Here is a 16,586-nt window from a genome sequence, read left to right on the forward strand (position 1 = left end):
AAACCGTCCGGTCGGAGGGACTTTCCTTTGTCATGTGATGCAGCACAGCTGTCATTCTTACCCCCTTGGCGCCGTGCACCGCCTCCTCAGCGTTGTTTGAATCTGTCCCGGAGCCTGCGCTGTTATGTTAGCCCTTGTCCATGCACACATTTTGCGCTGCCCATCCTCTGACATCATTTGGTGTCAGGCTGGCTGCGCCTGTGCGGCCGCGCTGGACGAGATCCCGCCTCGTAGTGTCTTCTGATTTAATCCCACTGCGGGCCTGTGATCCATGGACATGCGCAGTGCATATCTTAACCTCCGCCTCTCTCTCATCTCCCTCAGCCTTCTTCAGACTGTGCGCCGTCAGCTGATCCCTAATAGCATGCCACGGCCATGACGCCGCACAGTCTGAAGAAGCTGGAAGGAGGGGAGTGAGAGGCAAGGATATGCACTGCGCATGCCCATGGATCACAGGTCCGCAGAGTGATTACATTAGATGACACAGCGAGGCGGGATCTTGGCCAGCGCAGCCGCACAGGCGCAGCCAGCCTGACACCAAATGATGTCAGAGGATGGGCAGCGCAAAATGTGTGCATGGACAAGGGCTAACATAACAGCGCAGGCTCTGGGACAGATTCAAACAACGCTGAGGAGGCGGCGCACGACGCCAAGGGGGTAAGAATGACAGCTGTGCTGCGTCACATGACAAAAGAAAGTCCCTCCGACCGGACGGTTTAACGGTGTGAGGGGACACATTTCAAGTGTCAAGTTCAGCGTTTGCAAGGACCATAATTAAAAGAGCTAAGTTTACCTTTTCCGGCATTAGTGCTGTACAATATGGCTCTTTCAGCTACAAACCCCTGGGGGGGGGGTTAGAGGTTCCCTTTCAACTTGCTCCAGTGCAGGCTTCGGCCTACACTATGCTCCTCCTGCTGACCCTGGGCTCTAACACCGGCAGTTGGCGCCCAGATGTGCTAGCTGCACAGAGAAAAACACCAGCCAATGTATCAGTGGGGTTCAGCAACGCCAGCTGTACCCCTACTGTGTAGTCGGCATCGTGTCCTGCAACAGCCACGCAGACACAAAGCTGCCACCAGTGCAGGCTTCGGCCTACACTCCGCTCCCTCTCCTCCTCCTGCTGACCCTGGGCTCTAACAACGCCAGTTGTGGCCCAGAAGTGCTGGCTGCACAGAGCCAAACACCTCGCCAATGTGTCAGTGGGGTTCAGCACCGCCAGCTGTTCCCCTGCTGTGTAGCCGGCATCGTGTCCTGCAACAGCCACGCAGACACAAGAACTGAAATTGAAGGGAACTTGGCCCCCCTCCCCCAGGCGTTTGTATGTTTCACAGCCACCTTGCACAGCAGTAATGCTGCATGTGTGCAAGGTGGCTCAGAAACTTATTCCCCTTGCATACGTGGAACTGAACACGTCTAAAATGTGTCCTCTGTGACCATTAAACCGTCCCTGAGGTGTGACTTTCCTTTGTAATTACACGCTGCAACCCCCTTGGTAGCGCTGCCCGTCTTCTGGCATCATTGTTTGGCTGGCTGCGCCTCTGCGGCCGCCCTGGCCCACACAACGCCCCTCGGTGTCTTATTTATTTTGACTGCGAGGGTGTGATTGATGGGCATGAGCAGTGCATATGTTCGCCTGTCCCTCATCTCCTTCGGCCTTCTTCAGACTGTGCGGCTTCATGGCCGTGGCATGCGACAAGGGATCAGCTGACGCCGCACAGTCTGAAGCAGGTGTAAGGACCCGAGTGTGAGAGGCGAACATATGTACTGCGCCAGGCCATGAATCCCAGCCCCGCAGTGTTTTAACAATGTAAAGACACTGCGGGGCTGGGATTCATGGTCATCGCGAACCGCACCGGCCAACATTAAATGATGTCAGAAGATGGGCAGCGCTAACAGCGCAAGGCCAAGGGATAACACGACAGCGCTGACTCCTGTGCAGCAAATAACGATGCTCAGAAGGCCGCGCCCAGCACCAAGGTGGGATTTTTGACAGCTGTGCTGCGTCTCATTACAAAGGGAACTCACGCCTCCAAAACAGTTTGACTGCTTAAGGGCCTAAATGTTATACGTGTTTCTTTCTGCGTGTGCAAGGAGCAAAATTAAAAGAGCAACCTTTGACTTGTGCAGCATTACTGCTGCCCAAGCTGTGGCTCTTGTAGTTTGTAACCCCTGAGGGGGGGTTAAAGGTTACCTTTAAAATCGGTTCAATTAGGCTTCGGCCTACACTCTGCTCCACCTGCAGAGCCCGGGCTCCAACACCGCTAGTTGCTGTCCGGAAGTGCTGGCTGCACAGAGCAAAACACACACCACTCTGTCAGTGGGGTTCAGCACCGCCAGCTGTTCCCCTGCTGTGTAGCCGGCAACGTGTCCTGCAACAGCCACGCAGACACAAAGCTGCCGCCAGTGCAGGCTTCGGCCTACACTCTGCTCCCTCTCCTCCTGCTGAACCTGGGCTCTAACACCGCCAGTTGGGGCCCGGTACTGCTAGCTGCACAGAGAAAAACACCAGCCAATGTGTCAGTGGGGTTCAGCACCGCCAGCTGTTCCCCTGCTGTGTAGCCGGCAATGTGTCCTGCAACAGCCACGCAGACACAAAGCTGCCGCCAGTGCAGGCTTCGGCCTACACTCTGCTCCCTCTCCTCCTGCTGAACCTGGGCTCTAACACCGCCAGTTGGGGCCCGGTACTGCTAGCTGCACAGAGAAAAACACCAGCCAATGTGTCAGTGGGGTTCAGCACCGCCAGCTGTTCCCCTGCTGTGTAGCCGGCAACGTGTCCTGCAACAGCCACGCAGACACAAGAACTGAAATTGAAGGGAACCTGTCCCCCCTCCCCCAGGTGTTTGTATGTTTTACAGCCACTTTGTACAGCAGTAATGCTGCATGTGTGCAAGGTGGCTCATAAACTTATTCTCCTTGCACACGTGGAACAGAACACGTCTACAATGTGTCCCCTGAGACCATTAAAACGTCCCTGAGGTGTGACTTTCCTTTGTAATGACACGCAACAACCCCCTTGGTAGCACAGCCCTTCTTCTGACACCATTGTTTGGCTGGCTGCGCCTCTGCGGCCGCCCTGCCCGACACAACGCCCCTCGGTGTCTTATTTATTTTGACTGCGAGGGTGTGATTGACGGGCATGAGCAGTGCATATCTTCGCCAGGCTGTCACTCAGCTCCTTCCGCCTTCTTCAGACTGTGCGGCTTCATGGCCGTGGCATGCGATAAGGGATCAGCTGATGCCGCACAGTCTGTAGCAGGTGTAAGGACACAAGCGAGAGGCGAACATATGTACTGCGCCAGGCCATGAATCCCAGCCCCGCAGTGGGAAACACTGTAAAGACACTGCGGGGCTGGGATTCATGGGCATCGCGAACCGCACCAGCCGACATGAAATGATGTCAGAAGACGGGCAGCGCATGGCCAAGGGATAACGCAACAACGCAGACTCCTGTACAGCAAAATGCGATGCTCAGTAGGCCGCGCCAAGCACCAAGGTGGTATTTTTGCCAGCTGTGCTGCGTCTCATTACAAAGGGAACTCCCGCCTCCAAGACAGATTGACTGTATAAGGGCCAAAATGTTGTACGTGTTTCATTCAGCTTGTGCAAGGAACAAAATTAAAAGAGCAACCTTTGACTTGTGCAGCACTACTGCTGCATAAGGCGTGGCTCTTGTAGTTTGTAACACCTGAGGGGGGGTTAAAGGTTACCTTTAAAATTGGTTCAATTAGGCTTCGGCCTACACTCTACTCCCTCTCCTCCTGCTGACCCTGGGCTCTAACACCGCCAGTTGGGGCCCGGTACTGCTAGCTGCACAGAGAAAAACACCAGCCAATGTGTCAGTGGGGTTCAGCACCGCCAGCTGTTCCCCTGCTGTGTAGCCGGCAACGTGTCCTGCAACAGCCACGCAGACACAACAGACCTACAAATGCCTCCAGTGCAGGCTTCGGCCTACACTCTGCTCCCCCTGCTGACCCTTTGCTCCAACACCGCTAGTTGGGGCTCTAGGAAGACAAGTTTGAATAGGTCCCCATCCTGGTTCCAGCACCGTCAGCTGGTTTCGGGCAGAGCCTTTGGCTTAGGTGCCTCCCTCTGGGTATCCGAGTTCCACCAACGTCAGGTGGTCCTTGGTAGTGCTTTCAGGCACGGGTACGTCCTGCTTAGTAACCGGGTTACAGTAACGTCAGCTGGTCCTCGGTAGTTCCATTGGCTCTTGGACCTTCGGCTACCCATCCGGGTTCCAGTACCGTCAGCTGGTTCTCGGCAGTGTCTTTTGCTCTTGTACCTTCTGCTCCCCATCCTGGTTCCAGTACCGTCAGCTGGTTCCGGGCAGAGCCTTTGGCTTAGGTGCCTCCCTCTGGGTATCCGAGTTCCACCAACGTCAGGTGGTCCTTGGTAGTGCTTTCAGCACGGGTACCTCCTGCTTAGTAACCGGGTTCCAGTAACGTCAGCTGGTCCTCGGTAGTTCCATTGGCTCTTGGACCTTCGGGTAGCCATCCGAGTACCAGTTCCATCAGCTGTTTCTCGGCATTTTCTCAGCCTTCTTGTACCTTCTGTTACATTTCCAAGTTCAAGACCCTAAAGACGACGACCCGGAAGACCACCCCTAAGATGACGATGACAACAGAGACGACAACCACTGAGATGATGACGACCCTGGAGACGATGACCCTGAAGACCACCCCGATGACGACGACCCCGGAGACGACGACCCTGGAGACGACGACGACCTGGAAGACCGAGAAGCAGAAGAACAAGAGGCTGCAGAACAAAGAGCAGAAGAACATTAAGCATAAGACTAAATATCAGAGCAAAAGATATTATCTAAATTATAAGCAGAAGAAGACTAAGCAGTGTATGGGGGTGAGTCCGTTCCTCCTCGTGGTGCCCCTAGATAAAGCCTGATGCTGCAGGCCAAACTGAACGCGGACAAATGTAACTGTTTTGTGACAGGCAGAACGGAAGGTGTAATCTTCAAACTTTTATAGATAACAACTACGGGAATGCCTGTCACAAATAAGAATATGATGAAGAAGTTGAATATGAAGAAGATAATAGTAAAATAAAAATAATATGAACAATGTAACAAAAAAAATAATAGGTAGAAGATGAAGAAGAAGATGAATAAGGTGAAGAAGTTGATGTCAAAGAAGCTGATGATGAGGATAATGAAGAAGAAAGTGTGGGAGAAGTAAAAAAGAAGGTGAAGGGCGTGGAAGTAGTGAAACTTCAATATCTGACAAAATTTTAAAAAAATTAACATAGTCAAAATCTTTCTAACGCCGAACGTCATAAAAAACAAAACAAAATCCTGCTATTCTATTAGATTGGGCTAAACCTCTGTGCCTTTAATGTCTCCGCCACCTCCCCCAATACATCCTACATTATTCTTAGTTGTTTTCCTTCATGTAGAATGAACCCATCAAGTTAAGAAAGGGTTTATTTTAATTCCGATATTTTCGTCCTATTGACTTGCATTGGGATCGGGTATCTGTATCGGATTAGATCCGATACTTTGACGGTATCGGCCGATACTTTCCGATACCGATACTTTCCGATATCGGAAGGTATCGCTGAACACTACTCAGGAACAAGCCTAAAAACCAAGAAACCAAGATTTTTTCTTTGTTTGGCAGTGTTATCATGTACATTTGTTGTAACATAGCTACTTTCTAGCAAACACTTCGATGTGATTAACTTATTGACTGTACATCACAGGGATGATCTTTAGCACTGCTTTCACACAGCCTTTAATGCTCTCCTCTAGTAAGTAAATTCAAGACATCCAACCTTGAAAATGGCAAACAATTTTATCCCTTAAGACTAATGGTATTGTTAAAAGAAATAATTAAGCCCCTTAAATCAAACAGGGAAATGTATGGTTTCGCATCTTCATGAATACTGCCTGTTTTTCCTTTTAATTTCGCTGGAAAGCTCTATAATCAAATTACAAAAAAAATAATAGTTTTTGTGGGCTAATCTAATTAACAGCTTTATCAGCATTGTTCAGTGTAGCTATATTTAATTCCTGTGATGCACTGCTGTTTTATGTCTGCTTTATTTTAGGTTGAATTTTCTTCCAGCTGTCATGTTTCTGCTCACTGTCCTACAATGCCCCTGATAGTCTGCTCCCTCGGAGCTCTTGTATGCCCCACAGCCTGGGCCTGCAGCACATTTCACTGCTCTTGCACACCACAGGACTGTGGGAATCCGGATTCTGCTAATATATATCCCTGCTGCAATGACCAAATATTGGAACTGTCATAATGCATTAAAGCCTATTTGTGTTTGGAAATGGCTACATGAAAATACAGGTGGTGACTAGTGTTGAGCATTCCGATACTGCAAATATCGGGTATCGGCTGATATTCGCTGTATCGGAACTCCGATACCGAGTTCCGATATTTTTGTGATATCGGAAATCGGAATCGGAAGTTCCTATAACTTCCCAGGCGTGTGCGGTGCGTATGGTTCCCAGGGTCTGGAGGAGAGGAGACTCTCCTTCAGGCACTGGGATCCATATTCATGTAAAAAATAAAGAATAAAAATAAAAAATATGGATATACTCACCCCTCCGACGGACCCTGGACCTCAGCGGTGCAACCGGCAGCCTCCGTTCCTAAGAATGCAGTGAGTGTAGGACCTGCGATGACGTCGCGGTCTTGTGATTGGTCGCGTGACCGCTCATGTGACCGCTCATGTGACCGCGACGTCATCGAAGGTCCTTCACTCTCTGCATTCTTAGGAACGGAGGCAGACGCTTGCAGCGGTGACAGCCAGGGCTCGTCCGAGGGTGAGTATATCCATATTTTTTATTTTTATTCTTTATTTTTTACATGAATATGGATCTCAGGGCCTGAAGGAGAGTTTCCTCTCCTTCAGACCCTGGGAACCATCCAGGATCACTTCAGATATTTGTGTCCCATTGACTTGTATTGGTATCGGGTATCGGTATCGTCGATATCCGATATTTTTTGGATATCGGCCAATCCAATCCGATACCGATACTTTCAAATATAGGAAGGTATCGCTCAACACTAGTGGTGACATTTCAAGCCAAGAAATAAGTTTTAGAATCTTGAAATAAGTTTCAAGTTTTAAGTTCAGGTTTGGAATAAGGCTTAAAGGCTGTTCTAATTCCAAACATTATAATGTCTACTCAGGAGAAAACTAGTGCTAGTTTGATAAATATTATCTATTAGTAATCTATAGTACAATTTTCTGTCTGTTTTTTAGTTATAATATCCTGTGGCAATTTGTTATCGTTGCTTAGAAGATATTGTATGTTTAGCGGATACTTAATTTACAATTAGGAGTGCTGCTTCTCCGTCTCTCCCCCTACAAATGACATAAGTACAGATAGTATTGCCTCCTTTTTACCCCATTATTTTTTTTTATTTTCGAGACTGCTTATACCCCATTATATATTTATTAATGTTTAATTGTGTACTTTATGATTAATTATTGCTGTGTGCACATATTTGTTCATATTTACATATATATATATATATATATATATATATATATATATATATATATTATTTTAGTTCTAGAACATACATATTAATTATGCTCTTATATATGTGCATGTCCATGTTATTTATCTTCTTTTGACTAGCTTTATAGTATATTTCTGCCTGGTGTACGGATGCTAGTGATTTGTATTTACTGCAGCTGACTACCATCGGGTCTCTATGGTGATGCCTCTTGGGACATTGTTTGTTCCTGGCCCATCCCTTGGATGTGTCGGGTTTGTGCCCGGGTTGAAGACATTAGATGCTGACTCGTTGATTTTTTGTTTGCTTTTTGATCACTGCAAGCACCCTTTCCAACCACGGTCATCCACTGGTGAGTAACCGTATATAAGTAACACCACCCTATATTCAGGCTCCTTGGATGAGCTAAAGCAAAACGCAAGTTGGGGCTGATCAGTCCCCGCCTGGTTTTCCCTGTAGGATCAATTCCTTTAACTTAGGTCTATTTCTGATTATATACAACAGCTCATCTATTCATCTTACTTCTTTTGTTTAACCACTGGACCTCATATTTATTAATAGTGATGTAGTTTTTCTGCCTTATTTATTGTTGATTGTTTGGGGATACTATGCTGTGGTTCAGATTGTCTTATTGTGCTACATAGTTTTTTTTAAAGGGTTATGTTAAAATGTTTGCTGATTACCTACTAATGAAATTTATTATTAAAGTGGTTGTTCGGTCAAAACCGATAAGCCTGCAGTGACTGCAGACTTATGAATCTCCCCAGTGCATGCACTGTGTGCTGCAGGGATTCGCTGGTTTCATACCAGAGAACGGAGGGTATGTATGAGTTATACATATCCCTGTCCAGAGGATGTGGCCTCTCTCTCCACATACTTGTATTGAGTGTATGGAGAGCGAGGCAGCGCCCACTGGCCGGGGGTCAGTGGCGTATCTAGGGGGGCAGCCGGGGCATGTGCCCCGGGCACAGCCGGCAGGGGGGCGCATTCGGGACGCCTAAAGCGGCGGTCCGCAGTGTCTCCCCCGGTGGCTGCATTCTGCCACCCCCCGCACTGGGAGTCAGCTGTTCTCTGTGCCGACTGTCAAGCTGACAGCCGGCACAGAGAAGCTGCAGCGCGCCGGCTCCCAGTGTTCAATTGTACTGCATCTGAGATGCGAGTACAATTGAAGCTCTCACTTCTGGGTCAGAGTGATGCCAGCAGCGTGATCAGGTCATGTGATCACTCTGCTGACGTCACTCACCCGCGTGGCAGAGCAGAGGCAGAGCAGGAGAGATGCAGATCGGTGGTAAGTGCTCCTGTGGAGCTGAAGACACCGAAGGTGCAGGGGGGATTTCATGTGAGTGGGAATGGGGGGGATATATTGTGGGGGGATTTAATGTGAGTGGGGGTGGGGGGATTTAATGTGAGTGGGGATGGTGGGATATATTATTGGATGGGGGATATTTAATATGAGTGGAGATGGGGGATTTATTGTGGGGGGAGATTTAATGTGAGTGGGGATTTATTGTGGGGGGAGATTTAATGTGAGTGGGGATTTATTGTGGGGGGAGATTTAATGTGAGTGGAGATGGGGGATTTATTGTGGGGGGAGATTTAATGTGAGTAAAGATGGGGGGATTTATTGTGGGGGGAGATTTAATGTGAGTAGGGAGGGGGGATTTATTGTGTGTGGGGAGAATTGGAGAGGAGATGGGGGATTGAATGTGTGGGGGAGATCTGAGGACACAAAATGAAGAGCAAAGGGGGAGATGGGGGGCACGTATGAGAAAACAGTATGGGGGAATGGGGGGCATGTATGAGGAAACAGTATGGGGGATGGGTGCAGACAGTTTGGGGAGCAAACGGGGGAATGTATGCAGACACAATATGAGTAGCGATGTGAAAAACTTATGTGGACAGAGTACGGGGAGTGAGGGTGTTGGGATGTGTGCATGCGTAGTGCAGCGCCCCAGAGTTCTGGTCGTTGCAGTACTGTGGATCCGCCACTATGGGGAGCCATGGTGCGTTCGATGGCACTGAAGGAGTTCATCTGACCAGGTATCACAGACACCAATATGTTTCACAGCAGGGCCTCCGGGGGGAGCTAAGGGTGCTATTCATTAGGCCACTCCCCACCATAGTGGGTAAACTGGGGGTCAGGCAGGAAGTTAGAGGAGAAAGCTGACTGGATTGAACGAAGCAACACCTTGTGGCAGAGGGTGTTGTGGAGGAAGAGACAGTAGGGTCTCTGTCAGGGGTGGGATCCTGACAGAGGCTTGGCATTGGAAAGAACGTAACGGGACCGTGCCTGCTCAGCATAGCGGCGGTGCCCAAGAAAGGACTAGAAGCGAGATAGATTGTGCTGAGTGAGAAACGAGATCAAGCAAAAAGGAGAATACCAGTAGGGGTCATGCTGTAGGACCGGAGCAACATCCTACTGAGGCGCATTACCGGTGGCCGGAACGCCGAGGGAGTGGAATAGCATACAGCTTCAAGCCATACTCCAAACAGCGGCAGGGCAGTCAGTTTAAGGCGGGCTGTCTACCACATATCACCTATGAAGTCTTGGGGGGCAATTGCGGGAGAGGGGCGTCTCTAGGGTCCCGGAAGAACTCCAGGCCTACCTGACAAACGGGTGCCGTTCCAACCTGAATAACAGGGAGGGATGGAATACGAGAAGAACATCAGTGAATCGAGTTGTGAGGGAACTTAAGAAACAGACACGACAGTTGTGGGGTACTTTCCGTGAGCACAGCAGGGAAGGACTACAACACATAGCGCTAAGAAGGAGGGCACTGATTTCCACCTGTGAGGAGAACTCTGGAGGTGCCATCGGACCGACCGGACTTGCGCAGCCTGGTGAACCGTATTCTGGACTGCGGACTGAGAGATCTCCAGTAAAGAGGTAAAGAGACTGCAACCTGGTGTCCTCGTTATTTACCGCGACCTGCACCCCACAACTGCACCGCTACACCACCGTTACTGCACCATCATCATCACTTATTGCACCGGACGTCCCCCACTGACGGACAGGGCCACGGACCGGGTCCAGCCACCGTGACAACCCCAGGACTGAGACCCAGAGGCCCGGCTCCGGGTACCCCTAGGCCCTGCGGCGGTGTGGGGGCGCTCCAACTTGGTGTCACGAACAGGATCTACTTAAGCCTGAAGAATCAGGTCATGTGTGCCTTGGAACTGTGATTTATCGTGCTTGGACTGTGCTTTATTACAAGGACTGTGTGTTGCCACTTGCCGCCAGAAGTTCCCGCCAAAACCGCCGCCATTACAGCGCTAAGGAGAGCGCAGGAGAAGAAGAAGGGCGTGGAAGTGGGCGTGAACAAGCTGAAGAGCGCGAAAGACAATGGCCGCCCAGTCTAAATATCTCGGCCCCTTGAGGACGTGTCCGTCAGCAGCCGAGATCCGCCTCCTGATCCTCAATGGTGGGCAGAGACAGAGAAAACGAAACCGCCCATGAAGGAGAGAGCGGGAAAAGGACCAGGAAGAAGAAGTCAGAGACATGGAGGACGCCATGGCGAGCCACCCGGAGCCGGAGCGTGGGGTCGGAGCCGAGGACTCCCCCAGCTACCCGGAGGGGCACCGCAACCAGGCCTCCACCGCTGACGCTGAATTCCTGCAGGCCGGAGTGGACGAGCTCGGCGACCGACCCCGGCGGACGCAGCTGAGCACCGAGGCCGGGTGGAAGAAGGCCATCATCAGGAGCCTCACCGGACATCTGTCGGCAGCCCCATCTGGTCCGGAGCAGGAAAGAAGTCCCAGCGCTCCGAAGCTGGAAAGCAAGGCGCTGCCGGGAAGGGGTATGCTGCGAGCAGAGATGACAACGCCGCAGCACAAGGTCCCGCAACCAGCGTTCCAGACCCCAGCGGAGACGGAGCAGACCGGCACCGGAGGGACCGCATCTGAAGCAGGTATGAAGGACGACCCTGCCCTGACAACTGACACCACTCCCGTGACTGCTGGTGCCACAGCTGCTGACCCCGTTCCAGTGACTGATCTTGCAGCAGCCTCTACCTCTGCTGCAACAAATGCCCCTACTCAAGCTGCGCAGATCTCCATCGCTGCGCATGATTTAACCATACATGAAAGACGGATTAACGGCGTTTGTCCAGCACTGGGTGTAACCCTGGACCTCACTTTTCCCAGGCCGAGAAGGGTTAAGTGCCAGGTGCAGCCCTGGAAGCCGTCCAACTAAGCCTCGGAAACCTGAAACTGTAAATAGTTAACTGTTTATTTCCTTGCTGTTTTGCTGCTAAAACCCGTCCTGGGTTAACTCTTAAAGGGATCCCTTTGTTTACCCGGGATCCCTATTGCTTTTTATTTTTGCTTTCACTTTCATTTTTGCTTTTTGTTCCACAATGTTATAAAAACTGAGAAATCATGAACAGTGCATGATCCAAACTTTCTTGTAAATAGTTTGCACCTTATTAAAGGCGCTTCCTACTGGTTTTATTTAAAGACTCTTTGCGAAGATACCGTTCTGGAACCTTTGCTGAGCAAAGACTGGTAGGCTGAGAAGACGAGCTACCTCAGAAAGACTTGATTCTCTTTTAAAGAGGATGTCCAACAGCGTACTTATGAGAAGATACTGTTTTAGAACAGTAATGCAATGATAATGTTTGAACGAGAAAAGTTGTATGTGTTTTAACTAGTTAAATGTGAAGAAATACTGATGATGATGCTCTGGAAAGAAATGTAACTGTTTTGCATGAAGAAAAGTTATGTGTGTTTAATTTGTTTAAAGTGAGAAATCTAGATAATGTTCTTTAAAAGGAAAGATGCAGAAAGCCCGTAGGGGTAGATTTAGAGTTCTGCTTAGTTGAAAGTAAAGAAAGTAGTAATGAAGGTGAGGATAGAAGGTAAACCCTGAGTCCCCATAGAAAGTTCGTTCGTTACTAAGGACAGAGAGTGAACCCGTAGGGGTTAGAAAGTGAGTCCTAATAGGAGCCAAATAGAGCTGGCTCAATGTTCTCTAATTGAAAGGAATGTTATGTCTATACCATGTATAGTAGCGAAAGGCAGTAGGCCCTGGCTGAACGGGGCGGTCCTGTAATAGAAAGGAAAGGCAGTAGGTCTGGTGCCGTTAGGACAGGCGGTCCTGCAGGTTCAAAGTAGGAGAATGCAAAGTTAAAATACCTTATAATGTAATTATAGGAAGGTCTTTAGCGGATTAAGAGTGTATATCCTTAAAGGCAAAGTTAAATTATTGGTCAATAATGTTTGCACCTAGTAGAATACCCAGTTGGGTAATGAGAGTTAATTGTAGCCTGTTGCTATGATATTTAATTATGTTTGTAATGTTAAAGTGTCCTCACCTCCCATAAAGGGAAGCTTGTTCAAGTATGCTTATTGTTTTGCACTCACCAAAATTGTATGTCTTTTTGCTAACCTGTATTGTTGTTTTCTTCCCAGTCCCGGAGTACTGTGTTTAACCAGGGGGGAGTGCAGCACCCCAGAGTTCTGGTCGTTGCAGTACTGTGGATCCGCCACTATGGGGAGCCATGGTGCGTTCGATGGCACTGAAGGAGTTCATCTGACCAGGTATCACAGACACCAATATGTTTCACAGCAGGGCCTCCGGGGGGAGCTAAGGGTGCTATTCATTAGGCCACTCCCCACCATAGTGGGTAAACTGGGGGTCAGGCAGGAAGTTAGAGGAGAAAGCTGACTGGATTGAACGAAGCAACACCTTGTGGCAGAGGGTGTTGTGGAGGAAGAGACAGTAGGGTCTCTGTCAGGGGTGGGATCCTGACAGAGGCTTGGCATTGGAAAGAACGTAACGGGACCGTGCCTGCTCAGCATAGCGGCGGTGCCCAAGAAAGGACTAGAAGCGAGATAGATTGTGCTGAGTGAGAAACGAGATCAAGCAAAAAGGAGAATACCAGTAGGGGTCATGCTGTAGGACCGGAGCAACATCCTACTGAGGCGCATTACCGGTGGCCGGAACGCCGAGGGAGTGGAATAGCATACAGCTTCAAGCCATACTCCAAACAGCGGCAGGGCAGTCAGTTTAAGGCGGGCTGTCTACCACATATCACCTATGAAGTCTTGGGGGGCAATTGCGGGAGAGGGGCGTCTCTAGGGTCCCGGAAGAACTCCAGGCCTACCTGACAAACGGGTGCCGTTCCAACCTGAATAACAGGGAGGGATGGAATACGAGAAGAACATCAGTGAATCGAGTTGTGAGGGAACTTAAGAAACAGACACGACAGTTGTGGGGTACTTTCCGTGAGCACAGCAGGGAAGGACTACAACACATAGCGCTAAGAAGGAGGGCACTGATTTCCACCTGTGAGGAGAACTCTGGAGGTGCCATCGGACCGACCGGACTTGCGCAGCCTGGTGAACCGTATTCTGGACTGCGGACTGAGAGATCTCCAGTAAAGAGGTAAAGAGACTGCAACCTGGTGTCCTCGTTATTTACCGCGACCTGCACCCCACAACTGCACCGCTACACCACCGTTACTGCACCATCATCATCACTTATTGCACCGGACGTCCCCCACTGACGGACAGGGCCACGGACCGGGTCCAGCCACCGTGACAACCCCAGGACTGAGACCCAGAGGCCCGGCTCCGGGTACCCCTAGGCCCTGCGGCGGTGTGGGGGCGCTCCACGTAGCATGGAGGGACAGTGTAAGGGCACAACCAGGAGGGGATAGTATACCAAGGAGGGGGAGTGTGATGAGAGTACAGTATAAATACTGGGCCCTATATTTGAGACACAGTATGAGAGGACAGTGTGAAGAGGGGGCCAGTATGGAAATGAGAGGTCAGTGTAAAGAGCATGTACCATAAGAGGGACAGTGTGGGGGTCATATTTTATGCAGACAATATAGTGAGGGGCAATTTTTTATTCAGGAGCATTTTAATGACACTTGTATCTTTAAGGGCGTCATGTGGAGATTTTCTGCAAAAGAGCGGAGAAGATGGAAGTCTGCAGAGACGGCTGTGGGTGAGAAAACTCATCATGGGCTCTGGACAAGATGAAGAAATGAAGGAGAATGACTCCAGAGGCGACGTTATCTATAAGGTACCTGGATGTAAATGTTATTTGTGATACTGACTAACTCTCATGTTTTTATTTATGTTAGGAGCATTAAAGGGGATGTCCAAGTTTGTAATGAGTCTGCAGTCATTCTTTGTGACTGCAGACTTCTGAATTCTCACAGTGTGCCCTGCACACTGTCAGGATTCTCTCATGCTGGTGATTTACATACATGCGGTCACATGCTGACTAGACATGTGTGGCCTCACTCAATGAAAATGAACTGAGTGAGGCCGGGCACATCTGGTCGGAATGTGGTCAGAAGTATACAAATCACATGCTTGTGCTGACATGACCGTCCACTGGCAAGGGAGAATCCTAAAAGTGTGCAGTGCATTAGTTGTGGGAATTCAGAAGCTGCGATGTCAGGATTCAGCTCTGCAGGTTCCAGTAGTCGACACATGGACACTTCACTCATATGCGACTTTCATACTTGTGGTCCTGTGACAACGAGCTTCTCTTCTGCTTCTCTCAATTTTTCACTGAACATTGAGAGCATCAGGGAGAGGAGCTTGTGGGCACATGACTAAGTGTGAAAATCGCATACGTTCTGGGGGGGGGGGGGGGGCGCCAAACTGAATTCTTGCCCCGGGTGCCAGAAACCCTAGATGCACCTCTGCCGGGGGTATGTATAGCTCATACATACCCTCTATTCCAAGGACTCACACAGAGTAACTGCAGACTTATTGGTTTTGACCAGACAACATCTTTAACCCTATTAGATTTATGTTTACATTGTGTATAAGTTTTTGTAAATGCTGTAAATATACAAATACTATTTTCCTTGTAAATTATGTAGGCACAGATGATAATGCTTTCCTGTCTCTCCATGCGTAGTAATCAATCATGCAGTTTTCTCACATATTCATTCCCACAGCATTGAAAACACACATTTCTTATGAATAATGTAAGCACAGATACTACTGCATTGTTACTTTACTTGTAAACTGTGAAGGTAACAATAACACTGCCTCCTTTGTTACCCATAATGCATGTAGGTAAAGATAGTACTGTCTCCCTGTTTCAACCTAGAAGTGATATAGTTATAGATAGTACTAACTCCCAATTTATACCAGTAAATTATGTAGGTACAGATATTACTGCCTGCCTATCTCTACCCATAAATAATATTGGAACGCCCCACCAGGGCAGCGGGGTACTCGGTACCGGGTCCTGTCTTAAAGGGGATGTCACGGTGGCTGTGACCCGGTCCGTGGCCCTGGGCACCCAATTAAAGGGAGAAGTGTTTAAAGGGATTTGCAATGTCTATTGTTCGTGATGCCACCTGTGGTATTCGGTCAGTAGGGACCGACGCTGCTTAAAGGGGTCCTCTGGGGTGATGTTGTTGCAGCAAGATGGTAACGCTTCCCACAGGTGAAGCAGGGTCCCCTGGGCTCCTAAGGTGTGTGGCAAAGATGGTGTATGCCGACGAATAAGTGGAGGACACAGAGTTTGCAGTCTTTTACCTGGTTTACTGATGGTAGTAGTCCTCAGTCCGGGGTACTAGGTGTAGGGTAGTTGTAGTCCGGCCGGCTTGGAGGCAATAAGGGGTCTCCCTTCAGGTGAGGTCCGTAAGCCTTTCCTACTTGCGCCAGATGGCGAGGTCCCTGCAGCTTAAAGCTTGCTGACAGGGTCCCCTCTCTCCTGTCCTAAGACAGATGTCTGTACGATAGGCAGTTTGAGCCTGTTTATAAGATCTCTTAGATGACCCGGTTCTTAGGGTTACTGCTTCACCTCAGACGTGCTATAGGCAATTGACATATAGTACTCTGCCCTCCGGTTCTGTCGCGCGTCATGGAGAACAACACGACCTCTGGCTCCCGGTACCCAGCTTCTGCGCTCTGGCTCTGAGGGTGTCCTTCCGTTTTTCCCCTCCTGAGTCCTTTCCTCCACTGTGCTTCTTCCCTCTCAGCTCCTTCACCATTCAACTCCTCACGATATCTCTCTTTCCACAGGTCACAGCTCTCTCGTGGCTGCTTGGCCCCACATCTGCTCCAGATGTCCTTCTACTCTCCTCACTCCTCTCAGACTCACTACAAACTGACTTG

This window comes from Ranitomeya variabilis, chromosome 3 (genome assembly GCF_051348905.1).
Source record: "Ranitomeya variabilis isolate aRanVar5 chromosome 3, aRanVar5.hap1, whole genome shotgun sequence".
NCBI lineage: Eukaryota > Metazoa > Chordata > Amphibia > Anura > Dendrobatidae > Ranitomeya > Ranitomeya variabilis.